The sequence below is a fragment of the Tympanuchus pallidicinctus genome, unplaced genomic scaffold, assembly GCF_026119805.1.
Source record: "Tympanuchus pallidicinctus isolate F22 unplaced genomic scaffold, pur_lepc_1.0 scaffold3, whole genome shotgun sequence".
Taxonomy (NCBI): Eukaryota; Metazoa; Chordata; class Aves; order Galliformes; family Phasianidae; genus Tympanuchus; species Tympanuchus pallidicinctus.
This window is the reverse complement of record NW_026294747.1, coordinates 32,697,063-32,721,107: the sequence shown is the minus strand read 5'-3', so window position 1 is coordinate 32,721,107 and position 24,045 is coordinate 32,697,063. Positions and strand designations below refer to the sequence as shown.

General features: G+C 38.2%; 1 long non-coding RNA gene across 3 annotated transcripts in view; it reads left to right on the top strand.

Annotated features, from left to right (window-relative positions):
- The window catches only part of LOC128086557 (uncharacterized), a 90,644-nt gene that overhangs the window by 10,451 nt on the left and 56,148 nt on the right, over positions 1-24,045 (top strand). The window lies entirely within an intron of this gene.

The following is a 24,045-nucleotide window of genomic DNA, read 5'->3' as shown; positions in this document are numbered from 1 at the left end:
AGGCTCTGCGTGCACCAGGGGCTGTTCCCGTGCCCGAGGGGCTCGCCCTGCTACCTTCTCCTGCCCGCCCGAGGAAAGTTGATGCCGGCGGCCCGGCCTCTTGCATAGGAGCTGCATTGGAGCTGCAGAGAGGGCTTTAAGTGCATGCGCTGAAAGAGGCCTAAGGAAAATAGTGCTCTCTGCTCAGCCTGACCGGCACACTCTCTGCGAGGAACTGTGGATGTTTGCGCCCAGATGAGGCCCGGCCCAGCCCGGCGTCAGGGCACCGCATAGGGCAGGGGCAGCGGGAGAGTCCGACCCGACAATGGGGAGTGCCTCCGCTTTCTGCGGGAGGGGACAGTTCTGAAGAGCTGTAGATTTTTCATAAATGTATTTTAACCCCTCTGTTAAGCAACGAGTTTTTTTTTTTCGCCTCAGACAATGGAGGGGGCCGGTGTTCAAATGGAAGAACTTATTTCTCACACGGCAAAAGCAGGAGAAGCCCGGCCTGTAGGAGTGCCTCCCTGAGCAGAAGAGGGGAGAGGGTGTTGGGGCCTGAAGTTTCGCCCCGTTCATGAGGATGCTGGTTGCGAAGCGATGCACGCCTCTGATCACGGGACACTTGAACCCAACAACAAACGATGGAAACGCGCTGTCTTAGTGCTCTTTAATATCTTTGCTTAACGCTCTTTTATTTCCCCAGAAGATCCTTTCTAGCCCCCGCAGCTGACCACATCATTTGTCCCCTTGCACACACATGTCTTGGAGGCTGCCGACGTGAACCGGGGCCGAACGGCTCCGTCCCGACCGCTCCGCGAAGCGACCGCGGCCCCGACCTTCCCCAGCTCTGTTCGCTGCCCTGTGCGGAGCTCTCAGCAGCGCCACAGTGACAGCAGCTGTTCCTCGAACGGAACACGGCTGACCTGCACTTCTCCACAACGCCGACAGCTCCTCAGTTCTATCTCCGAAGGGAATCTGCAATTACGAGCTCGCCTCGTCCCCTCTCGCTCACATTCTCTTGTTTGAGACATTCGCTGAGGAAGTTTATTTGGATTGCGAGTGAAATCAAACAGGGAGGGGAAGGAATACAAAGCACAAACCAGCACCCCAGCGAAACCCTCCATTTGTTATTGACAATACTAATTGTCATGTTTCACTCCGGCTGTCTGCTGAGCTCGGGGAAATAACTGTGACTGCACTGAAGACAAAGCAGAAGCAGCTGTATTTGAATCTATCAAACCCTATCAAACGTGCTCCTGCTTCACAGCTCTCGGGGCTGTTGTGAGGCGCATGGCCCCAGTGCCGACAAGACCGAGATGTGCGCGGGGACACAGGGACCTTGCTCTGGTCAGGGGAAGCACAGAGATTCCTTTAGCAAAGAAGCCAGGCGCTCCTCCTCCCTCCAGTTCGGAGCTCTACATGCCTGCTGGGCCCGGGTAAGGGCACACCCGACGGCCCCGCTCCGCCCCTGCGGCCCTGCACGGGTTGCTCCGCTTTACACCTCCTGGCGGTGCCTGAAAGCAGCACTTTGGCACACCGCGGTCCGGCGGCTGTGGGGCGCTGCCATCCACGCCTCCGTGGAGCTCCGAGCGTGTCCCGGCCCTCCCCACTTTCCCTTCGCCCCTCCAGCACACGGCCCTTCCTCAGTGCCGCCAGCGGCTTTTGATGTGCGGTGTCCTTCAGGAAATGGAAGCAGGGAAATGAAAAGTAATGTGATCAATTATTATTTTTATAGCGTATTTATGGACGGGTGGAAGTAATAACTGTTATTTGCTTTGTCGAAGCATTTATTCACACTTGGTCTATTTCCTTACAACTGGAGAATCACCGTGGGAAAAATAAGCACAAATAAATTAAAGTAACAAAAATACATTTTTAGCAAAAAAGCTATCCTTCTCCTGCTTAATTTTCCCGGGTGCGTTTCTCCCACCTGACATTAACTCAAGCCAACAAGAGGGCCCAAGCAGGTCGCTCCCAGCCCATCAGATAGGCAAGGAGCAAAACAATCATTTGCCTATCTGGACCTTCATAACATGCTACTTAGTTTTCTGTTTGGGGATAGGGAACAACATTTGGGTAGGAATCCTAGAGGGGCTCTCATAGGCTCTGCCACTGCTCCTGGACCCTTGGCTCCCCTATCTCCCTCCACCCATCTGCAGGATGGCAACTCCTTTCCTTTTTGATGGGGTCAGGGAAGGGCAGAGGAGAGGGGAATTTTAAAAAGTACACTTCTTTTGTGTTTGTCAGGGATTTCAAGCCTGATGCCAAGCACTTGAGCACGGGGCACCCCCACATTGGTGCTGCACAGACTGCTGGGTCCCTGGCTCTGCCCTTCACTTTTCCCAAGCGCATTGAACTGGGTTGGCAGGAGTCTCTCTCAAGAAAGATGGTCCTGTACGGGACAAAGAAGGCAGAGGCTTGTTCTTTAGAGACACTTCTGGGGCTCATTTGGCATGGGATGTAAGGAGAAACTCCAAAAACACTGCTTGGCACTTACATAAAAATCTTCCCATTTGTAAGTCAGCTAATTCTCCTGTTAGCTGCCTGAGATTACAGCCCTATCTTCTAGACAAAGGCAGACAAGTTAAACCTCCATAAAGTTTGTAACGACAAATTACTTCTTTTCTTTCTCTTTTTCTCTCTCTCTTTTTTTTTTTTTTTTTTTTTTTTTCCCTCAAGTGAACTATTTTAGTTGAGGTAGACAGATTACTTTTTATAATAATAAACCATCTGAAAGCTACTGGGAAGTTTCCAACACATAAAAAGTGGCAATCTTGTTTAAACTCTGGGAAATATAATTGTCTGCCCTTCCTGTATGTTTTGCATTTTTGAAGTGTACCATTTGAGGCATAATATACATTTTGAAATCCCATATATGCATCTTTACAATAGTAATGGCTTTCCACAAGCTCTGTGGGAGGTGACATTTCAGCAAGACACTTCCCCTTGACTTTGTTTATTCCAGCAGCTTAAATTCTACCTCTGGTGATAGCTGTTAACTTGGCAATGTGAAAAGTGCTACATGATGTGTACTGTGCTCAGTCAGCTCATCAGAAGCTCACCAATTATGACTGCAGAGCCCATTCTTCCTGCCACAGCATGCCACCCACCATGTGTGCCTGGGACAGTCGATCTTCGCGTGTGCATAAATCTGAAAGCGTGCACACACTTACACAGAGCCCAAACAAAGCAGGCACAATGGGGCTAGTGCTTCCTGGAAGCCCTTTTTGTTTCTTGCACATTTTGTACAGGGACTGTTGTATCACCTCCGGCTCCCTGTCTGCCTTGGAAATGTTGAGAGAGTAGCTTGTGCAGTGTCACTCTGCGCAGAGATCCACTTTGTACATAACAGGTAGTTGGGATGCCTGTTTTTGGGCAGGGAACCACAGTAAAACAGGAGGCTGCTGATTTCAAAATTATCCATTTAACCTGTGGCTCATGTCTGGGAGTAGACTATAGGCTCGTATCATTGAAGTATACCTATGGATTGGGTGCTTCCACATTATGAAAAGAATAACTTTGTTAACTTTTGTAAACCTGCTTCCCCATTATGAAACCTGATCTCTCTTTAATGTCTCTTAACGACATCAGTGAGGCAAGATTTAATTCTAGACAGAATTTGCTATTTGTCAAGCATGGCGTGGTACTTAAGCTTCAAAAATAATGCTACCTTTAAGTATTAATTTTTGTTTGGAATATCCTTCTGAACTTGCAAAATCCAGATTGGGCTTTTTTGTTAAACTGTAATCTGCATTTCTCCAAACACATATTTTTCTTATTTTCAAAGCAACTATTTACAAAGCAATTTAGTGCCAGACTCTGTCACCTTTCACTGTAGTCTCTTTGCATCAGCTAAAATAGAAGTAACTGTTCAAGTAAGCAGAGTAACACTAGTGAAAAAAAACCAGAATAAATAATCAGAGAATCAAGCCCTTTGAATAGCAAATGAGTCCATAAATAGTCCCATTGATTTCAGTAGTATTTCATGGCATAAGTAGCTACATTAATGGAAGCAGCATATAGGACTCTTAGTGCATAGACAGACCCAAAAAAAAAAAAAAAAAAAAAAAAAAAAAGATTTATTTTGAAAAAATTATTTCACAGAACATTATTTAGTTGACATATTGTTTGCTTATTGCATGATTTACTGGAGGCAAAACCATGTGAACTGACTACAGCAAAGGCTCCTGGTAGCTGCTAAGACAATCCAAGGTACCTGGTGACAAGAGCACTGTGACCCTTTTTTAACACACAGAAAAGAAGCAAATTCACTTCAGTGGAATGCTTTCCACTGTGTATTACAAATGCTTCTTTCAGCATGAAGGGAAACATTTTAATTGTCCCGTTTTCAGAGGTGTATGGGCACCAAAGAAAGATGGGGATGTCATGGTGTGGTCTCCTCTGTCTCTGTTGCTCTGGAGGACTTGGAAAAACACTTCAGCTTGTTTTTCCTTGAAATCTACTTTAAAAAAAAACTAAGTAAAGACCAATTATGCTTTCTTAATTATGTTTCTCTTGTGAGTTGGACTTGATGATCCTTATGGGTTCCTTCTAACTTAAGATTCTTTGATTCTATGATTCTTTGAAAAGTATTAAAAAAAAATAAGTAAGTGTTCCCTGAAAAGATTTTGTGGCATCTTTAAACTTGAATATGAGAACTCTGTTGATCCTGAGAGCAGTAAAGCAGCCACCTAACTTTGAGTTTTCTGGAGTGAAGAAGGCTACTGCTGGGATCTAATTGCTTTGCAGTGGACCAAGTCTTGAATACGATTTTGGGTGATTTGATTCCCCTTACAGTACTGGAACAAGGTGAGAAGGAGCAGGAAAAACAGCAGCTGTGGTGATCAAAGGAATATCACAGTGACAGCATTGGCATTGGGTCCCCATGCCATCCTGCTTGGACTGCACTGCTGTTAGCATGACCAGGGGCGCAGGTGGTTTATTTCAAGCATTTAATAGGGAACTCTGCACTTACACAGTACTGAAAACTTTTGTAATTAGCTATTCTGATGAAGTCACATCAGTTCTGTCCTTGCCTTCCTCTCATTGCCTTCCTTTGTACCTCTTCTTACTGTATCACATAGTAACTATAAAAATGCTTCGTACAAAACACAAACTCCCTGTTCTGAGTATTGCTGTACTATCAGCAGGAACAGCATTTCAAATAAGCTGCTGGGCATTTGCCTCTATGAATAGCTGCTTCTTTGCTCATGCTAGATTGTAAAAAGCTCATATGTATCTTTTGAGTGCACATTTTTCATTAAAATCCTCCAGAGCACAAAAGGAGTGGGTCATGAAGGGAGGAAAAAAGAGATCTTTTGCTTTCTTGCAAACAGTTCTCTGCTACATTTCCCGTTATGACCAAGCTATAGCTATTTTCTGTTGTGTGTGGAACATTTGTATTCCTAGGAAGTTTTTAAAGGAGGGACTTTGAATAAAGTCTTACAGCTGTGATTTTTCAGTACTAGCTGAAATAGTCTGCCATTTTTTCTCTTTCCAGGTAACAGTGAAATGACACAAAATGAATAAAATGTCTTTTTTCTAGCAGGTTAGAAGGTGGTTGTGCCCCAGCCCAGTTATGTTGCCCTTACTGTTATCCCATGACTGAGGGGAGAAAGGGCTGCCTGGGCTTCCAGGTCTGAGGGAAGGACATTCTTTTTCCATTCACAGTGTATGTTGAAAGAGCGGATAGAGTAAGATAGCTGTCTTTAGTTGATTTCCCCAACTGTTTGTGTTAGGAATAAGTTCATGCTATTATAGGCTTCTACTGATTTACTGCTGAACTCAAAATAAAGAGAAAAAAGATAGTACCATACCAGTTCCAGGGCCCAGTAGCCCAATATTTGCTCATTACTCAAAAGCCTACCTCTGCAATATCAGTGTAACTTGATCTCACTGCATCAATAACATAGCATCTGGTTTTATGAGCTTGATAGTGGTGGCATGAGAAGGAGTGAAAATTGACAGCAAGTTGACAGAATACTACTGGGACCACTATGGGGTCCATCACACAGTCATCTTATCCTTATGTCACTAAAAAACTAAATTTGGCAGATTATCTGTAACAGGGAAATGATTTAAAGGTAATGTTTTTTACCCATTTGCTGTGAATGAGTTTTTCCTCTTCAGCCATTAGAATTACTCTTATGTATGTGTACAAGGAGATATAAAAGAAGATGAGTGAAAATAAAATCACATGAGTACTGGAAAATATTTGTTTTCTCTGTGTGCATGCCTTGTGCTAAGTGCTATGAGGTGCTGTATCTCCTCAGATGTTATCACACTGACTGCAGTATCAAGTAACTTTGTATCCCCTTCAGACTCCTCTGCAAAATTCTGTACTGTGATGCCTTAGCTGGCTGATTTCAGTCTATACAATCTAAAATGAGAACACATTTTATTTCAGATAGTGAGTTTATTTTATGTTCCTACTGGTATTCGAAACTGATTGTAACAAGGAGTTTGTATTTTGGCTTCTGTTGTCTTAATAGAAATAATAATGCAAACTGTTTAGTGACCAACAGAACTAATGAAATGACCTCTTGAGGATTTATATTTGATCTTATTACAGCCTTTCCTGTGCCACATCGTGGCAAATTCATCAATTTATGCTGAGCTTGAGCTTTATGCCAACTCCATTAGACTTCCTTTCCCAGTCTGCTCAGCTGTCTTACAGTTCTGCAGATATCAGCTAGGCAGAAGACACTGTATATTCTCAGTAGTTCAGAGATACATTTGCTCTGATGTGCCAGAAGAATACTTGCTAAATGGACGTCAAGAAAGAGTTCAATGTTAAAAATGAAAACAACTATTGAGCTATGACTGATGTTCTATTCCAAGTGAGATATCAATCTGAGTCTGTGTTGTCCAACCAGCCACTGTATTTGATGAAAGCTTTGAGTTCTTTTTAAGGTTTTGATCCCCTTCTAATCTTTGGTTGAAATTGACCAACAGTTTTGGAAATTATAATGAGTGAGAAACAGACAGATAAAGAATAAAGCTGAGGGAACTGGGCTTATTCAGCTTGGAGAAGAGAAGGCTCCGGGAGCTTCTGGGTCAGCCTCATTGCAGCCTTTGGGGGACTACTTGGGTGGAGCTGATAAACAAGAGAGCGACTGACTTTTTACACAGTCTGGTAAGTGATAGGACAAGGGGAAATTGCTTTAAACTAAAAGAGGGTAGATTTAAGTTAGGTATTAGGAAGAAATTGTTTACTTAGGGGCTGGTGAGATGCTGGAACAATTTGCCTAGAGAAAGTGTGGATGCCCCATCCCTGGGGGTGTTCAGGGCCAGGTTGGATGGAGCCCTGTAAACTTTATGTACTGGGTTGCAAACCAGCCTATGGCAGGGGATTGGAACTGGATGGTATTTAGAGTCCCTTCCAACCCAAGTCATTCTATGATACTATGAATCAGATAAGGATCAATGCATTATCTATAAGGGCTAATTTTCGAATGTATGTAAATATCCCAAAGAAATCGTCTCGCAGAATAAATTTTATGGAACTCATATTCCTAATTCATATATGTACTTTAAAAATTCAACTAAAAACATTTTTGATAGGACTGGAATGAGAGAAAAACACATCTTTTAAAGGCACGATAACAAAATATGCTAGCTATGAGTCCATCCTGGCTGAGAAAAGAACATTTGAATCATGGCACTGACACTGAAATGCTTTCTTTATTTTAAATTTGTGTCTGGCTCAGAACTTTGCATGCTTGCTGCGTGATTTTGACTATCTGTTAGCGCATTCAAGCTGTATCATAAATAGCAGTATTGAAAACATATGCCACAGGGGAAAGAAATCTGTAATAATACCAGCTGCCATTATATGATAATGAATTTCAGTCACTACTAACCTGGATAAGTGTTTTTCATAGGGAAACAAGTGGCAATTTTACAAAAGAAAATTTTGTACAAAACTTTCAAGATTTTTAAGCCAGATCTAGAAAAAAAATAATATGCTTTGATCAATGGTAAAAATCAACTGGGAATAATTTTGAAGCTGAATACATCTAGTTTGATTAAACAAGCAGTAATAGCAATATGGCAGCAGTTTTCACATATGTAGGTGGATGATCCTTTTAAGGCAGCATTTTTAGGATGCATATTCATAAGAAAAAAATAAAATACAGGCAAATTTAAACTGAATGTTTAAAACACTTCTAATGGCTAGAATATAATGGCCAGGCAGCAATGTCATTTGAAAAACGACAATACAGATTTTATTATCTGTGAAATCCAAGAAAACTCTGGCTGAATTATCAAATATATCTATGAAAGATAAGTACCAAACTAATGTAGCTTTGGAGTGAGATACTTAAGATGATCTTATTAGTAATGCACAGTTTTAATTTTGATGATTCATTGTCTGAATCTCATGATGAGATTAGTTTTCTCTTTCGGAAATAGGTAGCCGATTAACTGTGTCTGTAGGGGCAAATAAGCAGCCAGGTTAGTGTTTGCATTTTATAGCCACTGATGTTTTACTATTAAGACAACAGACTGTATGTTCTTTCAAAATCTCTTTTTAAAGTAGGTTGTATTCTAGCTGGTGACTATTATGTCCTGAAGTGGTGATTATCTCCAAGGGAAATCTGCAAGAGCCCAACTATCTCATGACAAAGTCCATGCACACACCCACACAACTGTATATGTACAGAAATCTCCCTTAATGTAGAATTATAATTAGAGATTGTATTTTGGTATAACTGAAAGTGAATTATTTAGAAGAATGCAATTTCAGTTGCAGGTTATATGAGCAAACACAACAAAAAAAAGCTTCAAGTTTCTAAACATTCAATATATTAAAAAAATCCACACATCTAAGTTTGCTTAATTCAGAGATGTTTGCAGGATACATGAAATGAAAAAAGTATCAGCTCATAATATAAAGAACAAGACTTTAGAATCAGATTTAATTTAGCTCAAAAAGGGTACAAAAGGTGTTTAGTCTTAACTGACTTTTCAAAGTAAAAATGTACTTGTACTGTGAGGGATTTCATTGGAAAACAGACTAAAGCAAACAGGTAAGATACGTATGTAATTTTTGGCCGGAATTATCATAGAATCATAGAATCACATAGAATCACAGAATGGCCTGGTTTGAAAAGGGTGACAATGATCATCTGATTTCAAGCCCCCTGCAATGTGCAGGGTCACCAACCACTAGACCAGGTTGCCTGGAGTTGCATCCAGCCTTGCCCTGAATGCCTCCAGGGATGGGGCATCCACAACCTCCTTGGACAACCTGTTCCAGTGTGTCACCATCCTCTGTGTGAAGAACTTCCTCCTAATATCTAACCTAAATCTCTCCTGTCTCAGTTTAAGACCATTCCCCCTTGTCTTATCACTATCCACCCTCATAAACAGCTGCTTCCCTTCCTGTTTATATGCTCCTGTTTACATGTTCCTGTTTATATGTAGGTACAGTGTCACATAACTAGTTGCACAGAAGGTACTGTCTTCATTAGTGTCCCTTGGATTTCTGTTTCTTTAACAGGGACAAAACTTTCATAAATCATATTTGGAAATGCTCCAAAATTCACAGATAATTTTTGATTGAAATTTGGCCTCTGGCACTTGAAGAAGTAAGCAGAGCTGATAGGTTTTATCAAGCACAGCCTTCTTTCTGTGTTGTACAGGTGACCCTGGTAGGCAAAAACAATCTGCAGCAGGGCTTTTTGGTCTTGAGAGTTGATATATGGAGCAGGTGAAACCTTTTCAGGTGCCCTAGGCTGCTGTATTAAGGTGGTTGGGAGGTATAGGCATAGCCAAGGCTTTCTACATAGTGCCTAGTCCAAGTGGAAAGGCCTTTTTCCTGAGATAAAGCTCAAGCTGATGTCTGACAGATTCATGTCAATCAGTCACAGCACAGATACTATTTTGTTAGCAAGCATAACACAATAATATTCAGCTAACAGATATTTCTTTCAGGAATCAGTTTACTTGGCATCATTTAGAACAGTCCAACACATTGTTAACCTCTTCTAAGACATAGGATTGTATAGTTTTGTTTTGCTGAATTCACCTATGGAAAAACAGAGATTCTTAGGCCTCTGTATGCAATACAGAGAGCTGTTTCTTACTGAATCTTTTTTTTTGTTTTGTTTTGTTTTGCATCACAAATAAGGGTCAATCAACATTTTCAATAAAAAATGAAAGTACCAGTTTTATTAGAATTTCTCTCTAACACTTTTGTGATGGTCCAAGAAAATCTACCTGAGTTAATAGGAGGAATAATTGACCAAAGAATAGCAGTTTCTTTAATCAAGGGAACATGATGATTAAATCAAAAGATTTAGATCTGTGGATATCATCAATGGTCTTTTGTCTATTAATAACAATATGTCTCAATGAATTTTAAAAAGACAGTTACTAGAGGGTAAAATATCTACATCTAGATGGAGAAAGATCAGAACAGCATCATTTGCAATTAAATCCATTAACTGTACTGCGGATAGTTTTTCAAGAGATTTAGATTATGATACGTTACTGAAGCACAGCAATAGTTACAAAGAAATGTTCAAATCTTGCAGTTTCTTAACATTTATGTACACTCTCTTTGGACTCTTTATAATTCTAAATGAGATTCAGACTCTAATATTTTAATTTAATTTAATTAACAAATGACAACAAAAACAGAACAACAAAGTTTTGCTAATGAAAGGCTTGGTTTGCTTTAGAAACATTGACAGAAATATGTCACTTTACTAAAGCTTGAGAGACATCAGAACTTCCTATTCCTGTGCTGTAGCCATAGGGAAAGCGAGCATAGTTCTGCAGTTTTTATGCATAACAAATCTCTTTTGGACAAGAAGACGTGAAAGTTTGTAGGAAACTTATTAATTCAGGAACAGTAGCCAGTGTGTGAAAGCAAGAGGAAGCATACGCTGAGTGTTAGCATGGTCTGCTAGAGAGTAATGCTTTCAGAACTCAAGCTGTATCTTTGCATCAAAAACCATTGCACAATGCAAATATATTTCATATGTATTAGTGCATTAAAAGTTGTAGTAAAGCCCTATTCACACATACAAAGGACATGAGAAAGTATAATCCTTTTTCCTGAGCATGGAGGGAATGCAGATTGCCATTTTCTATGGCAATATTTAGTGGCCTTAACTCTTAAATTCTCCCTTCACTTGTCCTTCTCAGCATTCTTCTGGACAAAATGTCCAACAGTGAGATAAATAGGTTCATGTAATGCTATGTGATGAACTGGCTTGATGGTAGAGCTCAAACAGCTGTAGTAAATGGGACTACATCTATCTCATAGCTGGTCAGTAATGGTGTCCCTCAAGGCCCATTTCTAGGGCCAGTCCAGTTTGACATTTTTATCAATGGCCTGGAAGCAGGACTGGAATGCATCCTCAGTAATTTTCCTAGCGTTGCTAAGCTGGAACTTGCGGCTGACTCCCTGGAGGAATGAGAAACCTTGCAAAAGGAATCTAGGTGGATGGGAATATTGGACAATCATCAGTAGAAATTCATCAAGGATAAATGCCAGGTTCTGTACCTGGGATTGAATAATGCCAGACATAGGTGCAGAATGGGAGACAAACCTTTAGAAAGCAGCTCAGCAGAAAGGGACCTGGGCATACTGATGACAGCAGGCTTAATATGAACCAGCAGCATGCCCTGGTAGCCAAGGGGGAAACCATATTTTGGGTGCATTAAACATAGTATGACCAGCGGGCCTCTACAAGGGTGCTTGGAAGCGTCCAGAGGAGATCAGCAAAGCAGGTAACAGGGTTCAAAGTCTGAAGTATTCAGTTGGACATGATCTTTGTAGGCCTCTTCCAACTGAGCTGTTTTCTATTCTGTTCTATTCTGTCCTGTCCTCTTTTGTAATTGATCTATTGTTGTAACATAAAAAGGTTTTTGTAGGTAGTGGCATCTTACTGTTTTATCTGTTCTGTGTATCAGTCAGCTAAAAATCCTACAAGAAACAGAGATTTTCTAATAAATGGTAGTATCAAAACATATTCACAAGGAGACCTCATGAATGTTACATAAACATCCCAAATCTTACACTTACTTACTGAATACAATCACTAACTTTTTTCTCCCCAGATTGTCTAATTAAAATCAATACTTCGTATTGATTGATTAACTCAGACAACATTTTATCAGTGCTCTGTAGAAAACTAGGTATAAAGCACTTTGATATTCTCTAGGCATAAATCTTAGGTTTAAGAGACAGTACACATCAGCTGGAAATGTGAGAGTGTACTCTTACTTCTACATTGGGAAAATCTGTAGAGACAATATGAATAGCAGGGGGGCAATAATGACCAACAGTGGCCAATTAGCAGCAAACCAACAAACATTTTAGCTGCATGAAAACCAAGACTAAAAAACAAATGAAGTCCAGCTACCATGGCCTGAATGTAGCCACATTCAGCCATAGAAAACCTATGGCTATCTGTGTAATTTATGTAGAATGAGATTGAGCAGGAGAGGTGGAAAGAATGGCTGTCCACACAAGTGCTCAGAGACACTTCTAAGAATATGTTAAACAGTTTAATCTATCATCCACTGCTTTTGAGCTCTTAGTCACAAATAGGCAGAAAGGCAGAGGAGAGGTGAGAAATATTATGGTATAAACAAAGCACAAATAAACATAAAAATAAAGTAGGTATAAAAGATTTAAAACATCTACTGAATTATTTATTTCTAACTGTGAAATCTTTACACTTTCTTTGTTAATTACCTGTCCTTTAAACTCAATTACAGTTTCCAGCTTTTTTGATCTTTTAATATATTTTAGCCCTCAGTAATTCTTGCTCTTCTCTACCAGGATCTGTCATTTTCATTTTTAAGTGCTCACATACTGTTCAACTTTTTTCCTATCCTGAACATTTCTGGTGTATCTATTTCTCTACTTTTTATAGAACCATTTCCTCTAATATCAACAGCTCTTCTGTACATCTTTCTGACTGCATCACATTTGTTGAAATTTCAAGTACATCTTCTAGAAAATACTCATAATTTAAACTTTTTTTTTTTTAATGTGAAGGGATCCTAGCTTATCACAAATTGCCATAAATTCAAAAGTACAATATGCTGTAGACAAGTTGGAAGTATCCAATATGTACTCTTCTTTCATTTTTCCGATCATCTCTATTTAGTTCTGTTAGCACTTTCTCCGAACAGAAAGTAGTCCATTTAGAAATGATTGGATCATCTGTTTTACCTTCAACCAAACCCTTTACCCTCAAGTGACATTCATTCACCCATTGATAGTCCTTTTTTCCCATCCAGATGTCACCAAGAAATAATTTTTCTATTAAGAAAAAGCACAACCAAAACCACCAACAAAATAAGATTAATGGGAAATAAACAATTGTAATGAAATATTTCAGAATGTAATGTTTTCAATTTTCAATAATATCAGAACATAAAAAAAAAGGAAGAGAGGGAAGAACTAAAAAAATTACATACAAGTAAATTACTACAGCCATTTCCATGGGGAAAACGTGCATTCTCAGGTTATAGCTCTACATCAGAGTCTAATATGACCAATAATTTCTACATAGTTACAATTGCAACCAGTCTTCTATTTTGAGGTATATTTTTACTCTTTATTCATTCCAGAGACAATTTTTATTCTTTCATAACAGTAAAGCTAGCCCTCCAGACAGTCTCTCCAGAAGACCCACCTCATCCTAGCTCTTTGGAAGGAAATTTAATGAATCTTTTTTTTTTTTTTTTTTTTTCATTAAAAAAAAGAAGAAGAAAACTTCTTTAAGAATGTCAAATGGGCAATGTGTATAGGTGTTTGGTTTGGGTGCGAATCACCTCTTCAGTCCTTGCCAATGTTACTCTGCGAGGAAACCAACCCCCTATTCAATCCTGTTTTTCTTTTCTGTCTCAGGTCATGGCCTAGTTTATGCTTTCATGGTGTTGTTACTGGTAATATAATATAGTTTAGCATATCAAAATTACATACTTTGTTTTTGGAAAATGCTGAACTTTGTAACACATTGTTATTACAAACAGGACCAAATTTTTGAGCTGTGTTTATCTTTAGAATGGAAGGGTAAGTTCAATCTAGTCAGATGGCTCTGTTTTCTTGTCCTTTCTCCAAGAGAAATAACTTTGTGCATTACACTGTTTTGATTCATAGACAGTAAACACTCATGTAATAAAAACTCAGTGTAAAATAATGCTAGGGAACTGATCTGCAAGAAGATTGATTTGATAGTGATGAACATGGAGTCATTCCTTAGAATAATATTCTTGAGGTAGGTGTTAAAAAAATTCTGTTTCTTGTACACAGTATTATAAAATACCCATTGTCTCAGACAGGGACATTTTCCAGGATTATTCAGTTATCTTTGAGGCATACCAAATATTCTGAGTACATTGAAAATATAAAATCAGTGCAGGAAATGGGTTTTAGGAAGTCAAGAATGAAGACTTCTGTCTTTGACCAGTTAGATTTTTCATACAGTGAATGAGGAGGAAGAGTTGGGCACCTCAACAGAGAGAACCATGATTCATAATATGCAAAATAATTTAAGACCATGGACTCTCCCATGCAGCACTATGTCACAAATGTTGAAAAATGGGAGTAGCAAAAGTTGTGAATATATCCCGCTGTTTATACGGACTTAGGACAAAGTAGAGTATGCTTGTAGATGTAAGTCAGATAGCATATGCACAATGGATTCAATGCATCCTTCATACTAGGTGATCTTTAATGTCAAGCCTAAGACCTTCGATGATTCTGTGACAAGATTATAGATCCACAGTGACTGCAATGCAATCTATCATCAATAAAATGTCCAATTGTCTCTACAAAATGAAAACAAAAATTCATGTTCACATGCTTTTCACAAGAGAAGAGGGAGTTGAGTGCAGGAAATCCTTTAATATACAGGATATCAAACATTTCTAGTGCTGGCTGATAGGTTCTTGGAGACTGGATATTGGATTGCTGTCTTAGGATGATATTTTTTCCAAATTAACAGAACGTTTGCCTTTCTGTGGCTTTACATTACAGAATATACTAATTCACAAATGGATTAGAAGTTAAACCTTTATCTTATGGAACAATTCTAACATAAAACCAATGATTTTGTTTTTGCCAAACAAGGGCTTGTTATTTTATTGTTATGAACAATTTACATTCTTACAATTTACTGAAACAATATATTAGAAAAGTGAAACAGTATAACTGTTTTGTTATAACTTTTGTCCTTGATATTAATAGTTGTCCAGCTTTAAGTCAGTCATGCGCAGAAATCTGATCTATTACACATGAGCCCCCCAAACCAGATGGCATAAAATACTCAGAAGCATCTTAATTTTTGAGTTTTACATAAACTCAAAAATTTTTTTTACAGAGCACTGGTTACATTAGAGCCGAGTGTCAGGATCTGTAGAACTGTATTACAGAGAGATGGAGTAATTCTTTGGAGGCACTGGAATCAGTTTTGAAATTTCTTGTTCACTGTAGATGAAATTGTTAAATTCGTTATACAGGAATGAGTAATTTTTAGATAAGTGTATTAAGTCTCCCAAGTGATTTGCATGTATTATCAAATGAAAAGTCCTCTGAAATATTGAAACTTTAGATGAGAAAAGTGAAATTCTATTAAGAAAGAAAGAACCTTTGCATTTACAGCATATTCAGAGAGCATATCAGAGTAAAAATTTAATGCAATGCAGCAATGCTCATCTTACTTTAAAGGTAATTATATAGAAAAAGGGGCATTTAAAATGTATAAGTAGAGGCTTTTTGCACTCATACAGCATATAATTAACAAAGTTCTTTAAACCTATTCATAAAAGAAAGTAATAAACCACTTGTAAATAATGGCAGTCTCATATTCTTTACAGTTAAATGTCAATAATCTGAATGTCTTTTCTATGCTCAGTTATAAAAGTACATTTTTGACATATTAAGTAGAAACAGGTATTACTAGTGTGACATTTCAATTTTCTAGAGATTTAGACATATTAATATAAAAAGGATACAAAATGAAGAACTGTAGCTGGAGAAAACTGGAATGCTTATAAATTAAATCAATACTCTGCCTGCAGAACATAAAGCGATAGCAGAAAAATGAAGTTGCAGAACATTTCATAGCAAAATTAAAAGGTGTGGGTGTTGAGACCTTAAAATACTAAACTGTAGGTGCAGAACAAGAGAACAAGAGAACTGCAAAGGGAAGTACCAGATCCTGTAGTATCTTATGAATCAATGAACAATGATTTGTTTTGCAGCAATTACTGAATCCTCACAATATTCATCTGAAAAACAAATCTATTTTTCTTCAAAGCTCAGGTGTTACATATTGTTTTAGAAGTGAGCACTTCCCAGAAATGACAAAGGGAAAAATATGGAGAGATTAAAGAAAATATACATTAATAAGCAAAATGTGTATATATCATAAGTGATTTTGGACTTTTTGGTTTGATCTAATGATCTTCTCCCTCAGCTTATTCCTTGAGAGCTTGTACTGCATAGCAGGTTCCTCCTCTGACATATGCTACCTTGAACAGTCAGAGTGCAGGATGCTTCCAACACATTTTTACTTTTGAATTTGCTGTGAGTTTGTGGGTTCCCAGTTCGAGGGTATACAGCTGGCTGTGAGAAGGGAATTACTAGGTGCCAAGTTCTACTATAGCAAAAGAGAGATGGAGTAGGACTGAAGATTACCAACCTGGAATGCGCTCAGGTTAAATTCAATAGGGTTGGATTTTTTTTTCCCTTTGATCTGACTACACATTTTTCAATTGCTGTGTTTAGTCTAAGATTTCTTCAGTGTTTACCACTGACCATCAAAAGACATAGCATTTTGCCATTTTGTAGCAAGAAGTGAGAAAAAACAGCATTTCTGTGAAATTAAGGTTGAGTTTTCATTCCTATTATTCAGAGACTGCATTTGAGAATACACAGTTTATGTAGCACCAAACTGGATTTTCAGATTTGTTAGTTTTTCTGAAAAGAAGCCAAGTATGCAAATTCTCACTAGAACTATTAAAACACTTTAAAACATCTGGTTTTTGTTTTAAATATGTAAGTCTGTTGTCTGCATGAGGAAAATGTTTAATGACAAAAATATACTATCATAGGTATAGTTGTCCAAAGGTCTTTTTTCTTTGTTGGAACCTTCAGAATTTTCTCTTTATCTAGGAGGTACTGTTGTCTGAACAGTCCTCTGTATTCTATTTAGGATACTGTATGTTTCTATATTTATATAGCTTAATCTATTTATCCATCTATATCTATAAAAACAGAGGTAGATTGCTGGGAAATTAATGCTTCCTAGTTATATCCGTGGACAAGACAGCAAATACAAAGAGTAGGATAATACTGTTTGGTAGAGAAAATTCTGAGCTAGAAAACACTCTTTTTCAATACAGTCACCATCACTATCTTTGCATTTTCTCTAGCAATGAACAAGAACCTACATACTTGTAAAAATCTGCATGGCCACTAGAACATGGCTTACCTTTCATGTCACTGTCATGACTACTGAAATGCAATCATCCACTTCCTCACTGTGCTTGCATCTACTGTTTTCTCTTCATTAACATTCACAAACATCAATGGATGTCAATTGGCGCAATTTTTTCCACGTGGAGGAATTCAGTAAGGCACCTTTGCTTCATCTGCACTTCCACATCAGACACCATTTTGTCAGACTGCCCTTCTGTTACCATCTATTGCACAGCAACAAAATATAACAGAATATTCATGAGACGTTTCAACTTCTACTTCTATATCACCAGCATCCACTTCTAACACTATGGACAAAACTAATAAAATAGGAGGCATTACTTTTGGAGCAGAGTTGTACATATGCACACGTATATTTTTCAAAGGTACATTAGAAAGTATTGGCATAGTTATGGATTTTTTTCTCTAATTCATTTTTATTTTAAAATGGAAGAATTCACTATCTGTTCTTGTCTCAGTGTAGCAATCATTTTTGAAAGTCAAGGGACAAATCAACTTTACTACTGCAATTTTTCCAAGAACCGAACCAGATCAGATCAGAAGGGCTCTTCTGGGTACTCTTCTATTGGCTATGAAGGGAGACTAGATTAAGTGAAGATATACTCAAAATGTAGAGCAAGTGGACACTGCGAGATGTCCCAAGATCTTGACCTTTCATGTACTCAGCTTAGTGCCTTGACTGGGTGTCACAATCTTTCCCTCCTGTCTATATATTCACTTGTGCTCTCCACACAAATCCAGGAGCAAGGGGAGGCACCAATGAGCCCCAGAAGGGAGAACTTTCTGCAGTAGAGTGCTGGTTCAACCACATTTCACTGTTTAGACGCAGCCTAAACTCATGTTAGGAACCTCACTTGAAGTCTTAAAATTAAGTGGAATCAATTTAGTCTTCTAACACAGAAATGAAAGTGACATGTGCTGCTAGGCTGGTTTTATTTTGGGGTGTTACACAGTTACTCCTGCCCTGTACACACCTCAAGAGAGTGTTCCATGGGCACAATATCCTCCCTAAAAGGAGAGAAGTAAATTGCCTTTATGCCTGTATGTAGCTCAAGTTCACAACATTACTCCTTCAGATCACTCAAATGTGTCACTGCCTGTGCTGAGAGGGTGGAAAGTGAGCAGTCAGGTGGCAACTGTGGTCTGGCAAGAAATCATTTAAGAAAACATTTAACTAAGGTTTTTGAAACTTAAAATTCCAGATCAATATGGAATCAGCACTAGAAAATTCTTCTCTGTGGCAAAATCTGCTGCTACATCTGAGCCCTTTTTTCATTCATTTCCATTCTGGAATGAAAAAAAACCACACCCTAAAATAAATGAACAAATTCCATTTTGATGCCAAAGTAGAATCATTGCAACGTGGGGAGAATCAGAAAAAAAATTAGTCTGAGAGAATTTAGACTTCTCTAGCACCCAGCTAGATCAGACTTCCTAAATAAAGTTCCCCTGTGTTTGCTGGTGAAACTACACCAGTATACTTCAGTCAGAAGACTGAAGATGTAACTACTACAAGCATACAAAAAAATATTGACTAGTGCATTTTTGATTAGAATCTGAAAATATGTGATAAGGAGTACCTCTGTGATTAATATGTTTCTATTTTTGGGCTTAATGTTTTTATTTTAATCTAAAAATATCAAACATATTTGTAACTGTAATAATTAGTGATCCCATAACAAAAGTGCATTTGTATTTGAAAGACATCCCTACCACTTTCTTACTTAAAACACGATGGCACGATACGGGGTTATTGAACTGGCCACCCAGTGATCATTCCTCTTCTTTCTTCAGTTCCAAATAGTAATTTATTCATGGGTTGGGAATGTTTGTCTGCTTTTTGAACTCAACCTTGACATTGTGAAGTAAGCTGCTATGTTGATATTCATGATTTGGGAATTGAAAGATGTTTGCCTTTTCAATCTCATAAAATTTGAATGTAATATTTTATTAAATGTACTGTAGTTATTCCCTTGTTCGTGCAGTAAGCAAACAGTAAAGAAAAATGACATAAAAAATATTGGGTCCAAAGACTGAAGAAAATATACAGAGGTAAAAAAGGGAAAAAATAGGAAAAAGCCATTTAAATAATGTTTTTTCCACTTTACTTGGATGTAAGACTACTTAAGAAAGTTACTTAACACTTCACTATTGTGCAGCATAACACTATTTCTGTGAAAATCACCATTTCAGTAACTTGTCTCAGCAGAAATCCAATGACCTAAACATCTTCAATTACTCATTTTTACCCCTTTATCACTGTGATGTGCATTTCTTGAACCTTGCTTAAAAGTTCTCCTTTATCCTTGCAGGGCTCTTGGAAGCCCATCAAATCAAGGCTATTTTGAGCTGTGAGTGGGTAGGAGATAGGAAAATGAGGATTAGAGTCTCATGTTTGATGGATTATTGTGATGGTGAGGAAGATCCAGCTAATCACAACATAATCACTGTCCTGAGCAGATTGAAAAGGCAAGTACAGTTTGATCAGTTAAATTGTTAGCAGTAGCAGCATAGAAGTAGCAGCATAGAGAGTTGTTTAAATACAAGGAACAGACACTAGTAGAGATGAAGCATTTACTGTCCCGTGTTTACTGGACAGTAAATGACAAGAGAAGTTGATAGAGCCTACTTACCACTAAGAAAACCAAGCAGTGATTTTTAGTGTGAATAATTTCACAGGGTGAAGGGAAATCTTGGAAAAGAATGGCAGAATCAGCTATTAGAAACTGAAGTCAGACAAATTTGATTCAGAAAGGAGAAGATATATTTAACAGTGAGGATGATTCATGCAAACTGTTGCGGGGAATCGTCTAATTACAAAAGTAATTGCCTCAATGCAAATGTACCTTTAATGGGCTGTGAGGTACAAAGAACAGAAGAAGTGACCTGTTGGTTCTTTTTGACCTTAAACATTATCAATATATTGCAAAATCTAAAAGAAAACTTTGCTGTTCATTTCAAGTTGCTTGTCTGATAGTTCATGGGAGGCTGTTAAAACGAGGAGTAGATTTTTATTCTTGTTACTTCCTAAAATTTTCTAAAAGTAATGAAAATAATTCTGCCTGTAGATCTGATGGTTCATTTCAGTGCACTTGTGCTCTGCTTGGGTCAAAGGAAAAATCCCCATTGCTTGTTGCTGTTTCAGAATCTGTAAATGCAGAAAGACAGCTGCAGTTTTGCTTACTGTTATGTGAAGAGTTAGGGGAAGATACCTATATAAAATACAGTAAAATGATACAGGCCCTGTTTTAATACCAATAGCACTAGTGCTCGCAATTAAACTAGTGGAGCCTATTATGGAAATCAAATTGGAAGTGTCTGATAAGTCATAAGTGCATCTGTGAAACTGAAAATATGCCTCCATAGGAGATATACACGAGTTTTTAGAACTTGTGGATAAGATAGTAATTGCAAAGAGGATACTTGTTTAAAGCTCTAAGATAACAGGCTTATTTTTACAAGACCTGAAATTAAGAACTAACTCTGGTATAAAAGTTCACATCTTAGAAAAGAAGTAGGCAGTGCTTTTGGGGGAAGGGATGCTGTTGTAGAAGCAAGCCAAGAAAGAAGGAAACTGTCTTTCCTTAACAGTTGTAGGCAGAATTTGTATCAGAGCCATGATACTAAGGCTGAATCACTAGAGGATGTGTTTAAAACAGCTTGGTCTATTCAAGTTTTAGAAGAACTGATGAACAGCAGTTTTAGTTGGAAGAGAAAAATGAAGAAAAAAAAAGGGGGAAAGCAGAATTATAATATGGCTAGGGCAAAAAGCCCATATGCTGAGTTTGTGAGTAGCCATTTATGTGATAGCAAAGGTAAGAAGTTCTACCACTTATTTTTTTTTGCCGCACTTTCTTTACATGTGGAAAGAAGGCAGAATGGTATTAAACCGACATCCTGCCCCAACTGCCAGAATGTCTTGTTATGTCTTCAAAGTCTAGATTCACACAGCAGAAGGCTCTGTCTGCTTTAGTCACTTGCTCACTAGTAAGGGATCTCATACAGTCTGTGGGCAACCTGGGCTCAAATCCCTCTTCTGCTGTTGGAAGGCTAGAAAATATAAGTCTTTTTCATTTCATTGGTAAGAAGAAACTCAACTGCCAGACTGCAGAATATTTTGAAACTGAGAAATTCTCAGTCTCTTCTGTTAGTTCTTTTTCATTTCACGTCATACTTAAATGTTCTTTGAGTCAGAGCAGAAATAGCTATCTAGTGCCTAGAACACCTTCTTGAAAGGTGGAGAACCTCAGCTTTTGGTTCTGCTTGACTTAATGATAGATACAAGGAAGATTCTGTGTCAAATTTCTCGCACTCCTCCAAGCAGTAGGCCACTGTGCTGTTCTCACCAAGGCTGTTGCTCAAGGCAGTAAAGTTCCCAAAGAAGGAACATATTTATGGCATACAAGGGTGAAACCACTTCATGAGATTAAAACTACAGCTATGTCAAAGTTTCTTTCTTTTTTTTTTTTTTTCCCCTTATAGGTCACATTTTGGACTTTGGTTTGCAGATATTAGCTGTGGTCCCAGTTTCTTAGCTCCTGTGTGTCTGTCTTATTGTCCATTCTTTCTCTGCCCTAACTCAACTCTTAACAGAATTCTTTTGCAAGTAAATTTCCAGCTTTTTCTGATCCTATGTTGTCCTGTTTTCCTCAGAATGATTGGACTTTGTTTCTGACTGTGATTCTGTTTGCAGTACAAGTCTGCAGGAAATCAGCAGACTCTAAAACTCCCAATACTTTTTTTGATATACAAATCCCCCATGTTGATGCAAAGATCCAGGGGTAATTGATGAGACAATATCTCCAAGTATTGAAGTCTATTTCATATGTTTTTCTTTAAAGTAACTATCAATTCCTAGGATACAAAAATTTTATTACAAAAATTCTGGACAGCCTGTGCCATTCTAATAAAGTATTCCCATTCTATCTTTCTCTTTATGCAGATATCAAATTGCAGATCTTTGTCAGAAATGAGTTATAACAGCAGGGTGCAGAGCAATGATTATTCATGCCAGGACTGCAGTGATAGACATTACTCATAACGACTCAAATTAATCATAAGGCATATGATTGATGATGAGTACATCAAATTATGTGGTGTGGACGAATGAAGATTGTGGATATCGTTAAACATGTCTTTGTTCCAAAATCAGAGGTGATTTTTTTTCAGAGGTGAGAGAGCTCAAATCATCTGGCTATTTTATTTAGTCATTAATATGAATCCACATAGCAAATAAAGGCAATCAAAGGCTCTTCAGTTGCCACTGGCAACTTTAAAATCTGTGAAAGAAGAGGCTATAAACATTCATGCTTCTCCATAGAATATTATAACTGAAACACACCAGGCATGTCAACATAACACTGCATGCTTATGGATACCCGTGCTTAAGGCCCATATGTAGGCCTTAAGGTTTTATAGGGTTATAACATGTGGTATCTCAAGTCAAAGGTAAATTAAAGAGCAAACACACACAACATAACAAAAGAAAACCAATAAAACAAAATTGCATTTAGTGTTATTTTGATTAGGTAAAAGGATATGATCTTTCCTCTTTTGGAGATTTTATTTTCTTAGTTACATTCTGTCAAATGATAATGAAAAGTCAGATGGATGCCTGTTTGTCTGCCCTTACTGGAGCATTATTTGTATGTGTGCCCTCCAAAGATTTTGAATTTATCACAAGATAAAGTATTTTCTCTTAGAACTCTTCCTTTTTATGTCCTCTGCGCACAAGTAGGGTGTGAATGTAATCTTGGCTTTCACCCCTCAACATGGCAACCGGCTGAGCTGAGCTGATGGGGGTGGCAAATAGTCTATATTGAAGAGCATTTACAGGTTACTTTCTTTCTGGAGCAAGTAGGCAGCTGAAACTGAGGAAGGGGTTGGAAGTTTCTGAGTTACAATTTCTTCCCCAAGTTGCTCTGGAGGTGCTGTAACTACTTGCTGTCCCAGACATGGGCAATTGAACATAGGATCAATTTGGCCCTCAATAAAGAAGAAATCAGGAGTCTAAGAAAAATTGTTCCATTTCATGAACCAATTTTCTCATACGAAGACATAGCACATCCACAGAATTTCTGCAAACAGCATAGGAGGCAGATGTATATTATCTGTGATGAGAGGAAATGGCTGAATTGCTTATTGGGAAAAAAATTAGATTCCTTGATGATTCATTATTTCAAAAATTGCCTGTTAAGTTAATAGGCAGTCTTTATTTTTATTATAGTTTATTATTTCTATTACACTAGCACTCAGAGCCTGCTGTCAAAAACTGGGGTCTTGCTGTGCTTGGCTCTATGTACAAATAAAATCCTTTGATGGTCTCTGCCCCAAGAAGCTTACTGATTTAAATGCTGAGAATGAGCATATCTCTTCAAGTCTCTGGGTAGGTATTTTAAAATCTCTTCAGGTGGTGCAAAACAATGAGGAGCTTTCTGCAAACAAACTATTAACATTCTTTCTTTCCTGAAGGATTTTTCTGTAGCAGAGGAAATAGCTTGAAATGGTAGAACCATTCAAAGAAACCCAAATAAAGTTTGTCTTTAGTAAAGAATAGCGTAAGAAAAGGCATGATGAACTCTGATGAAGAA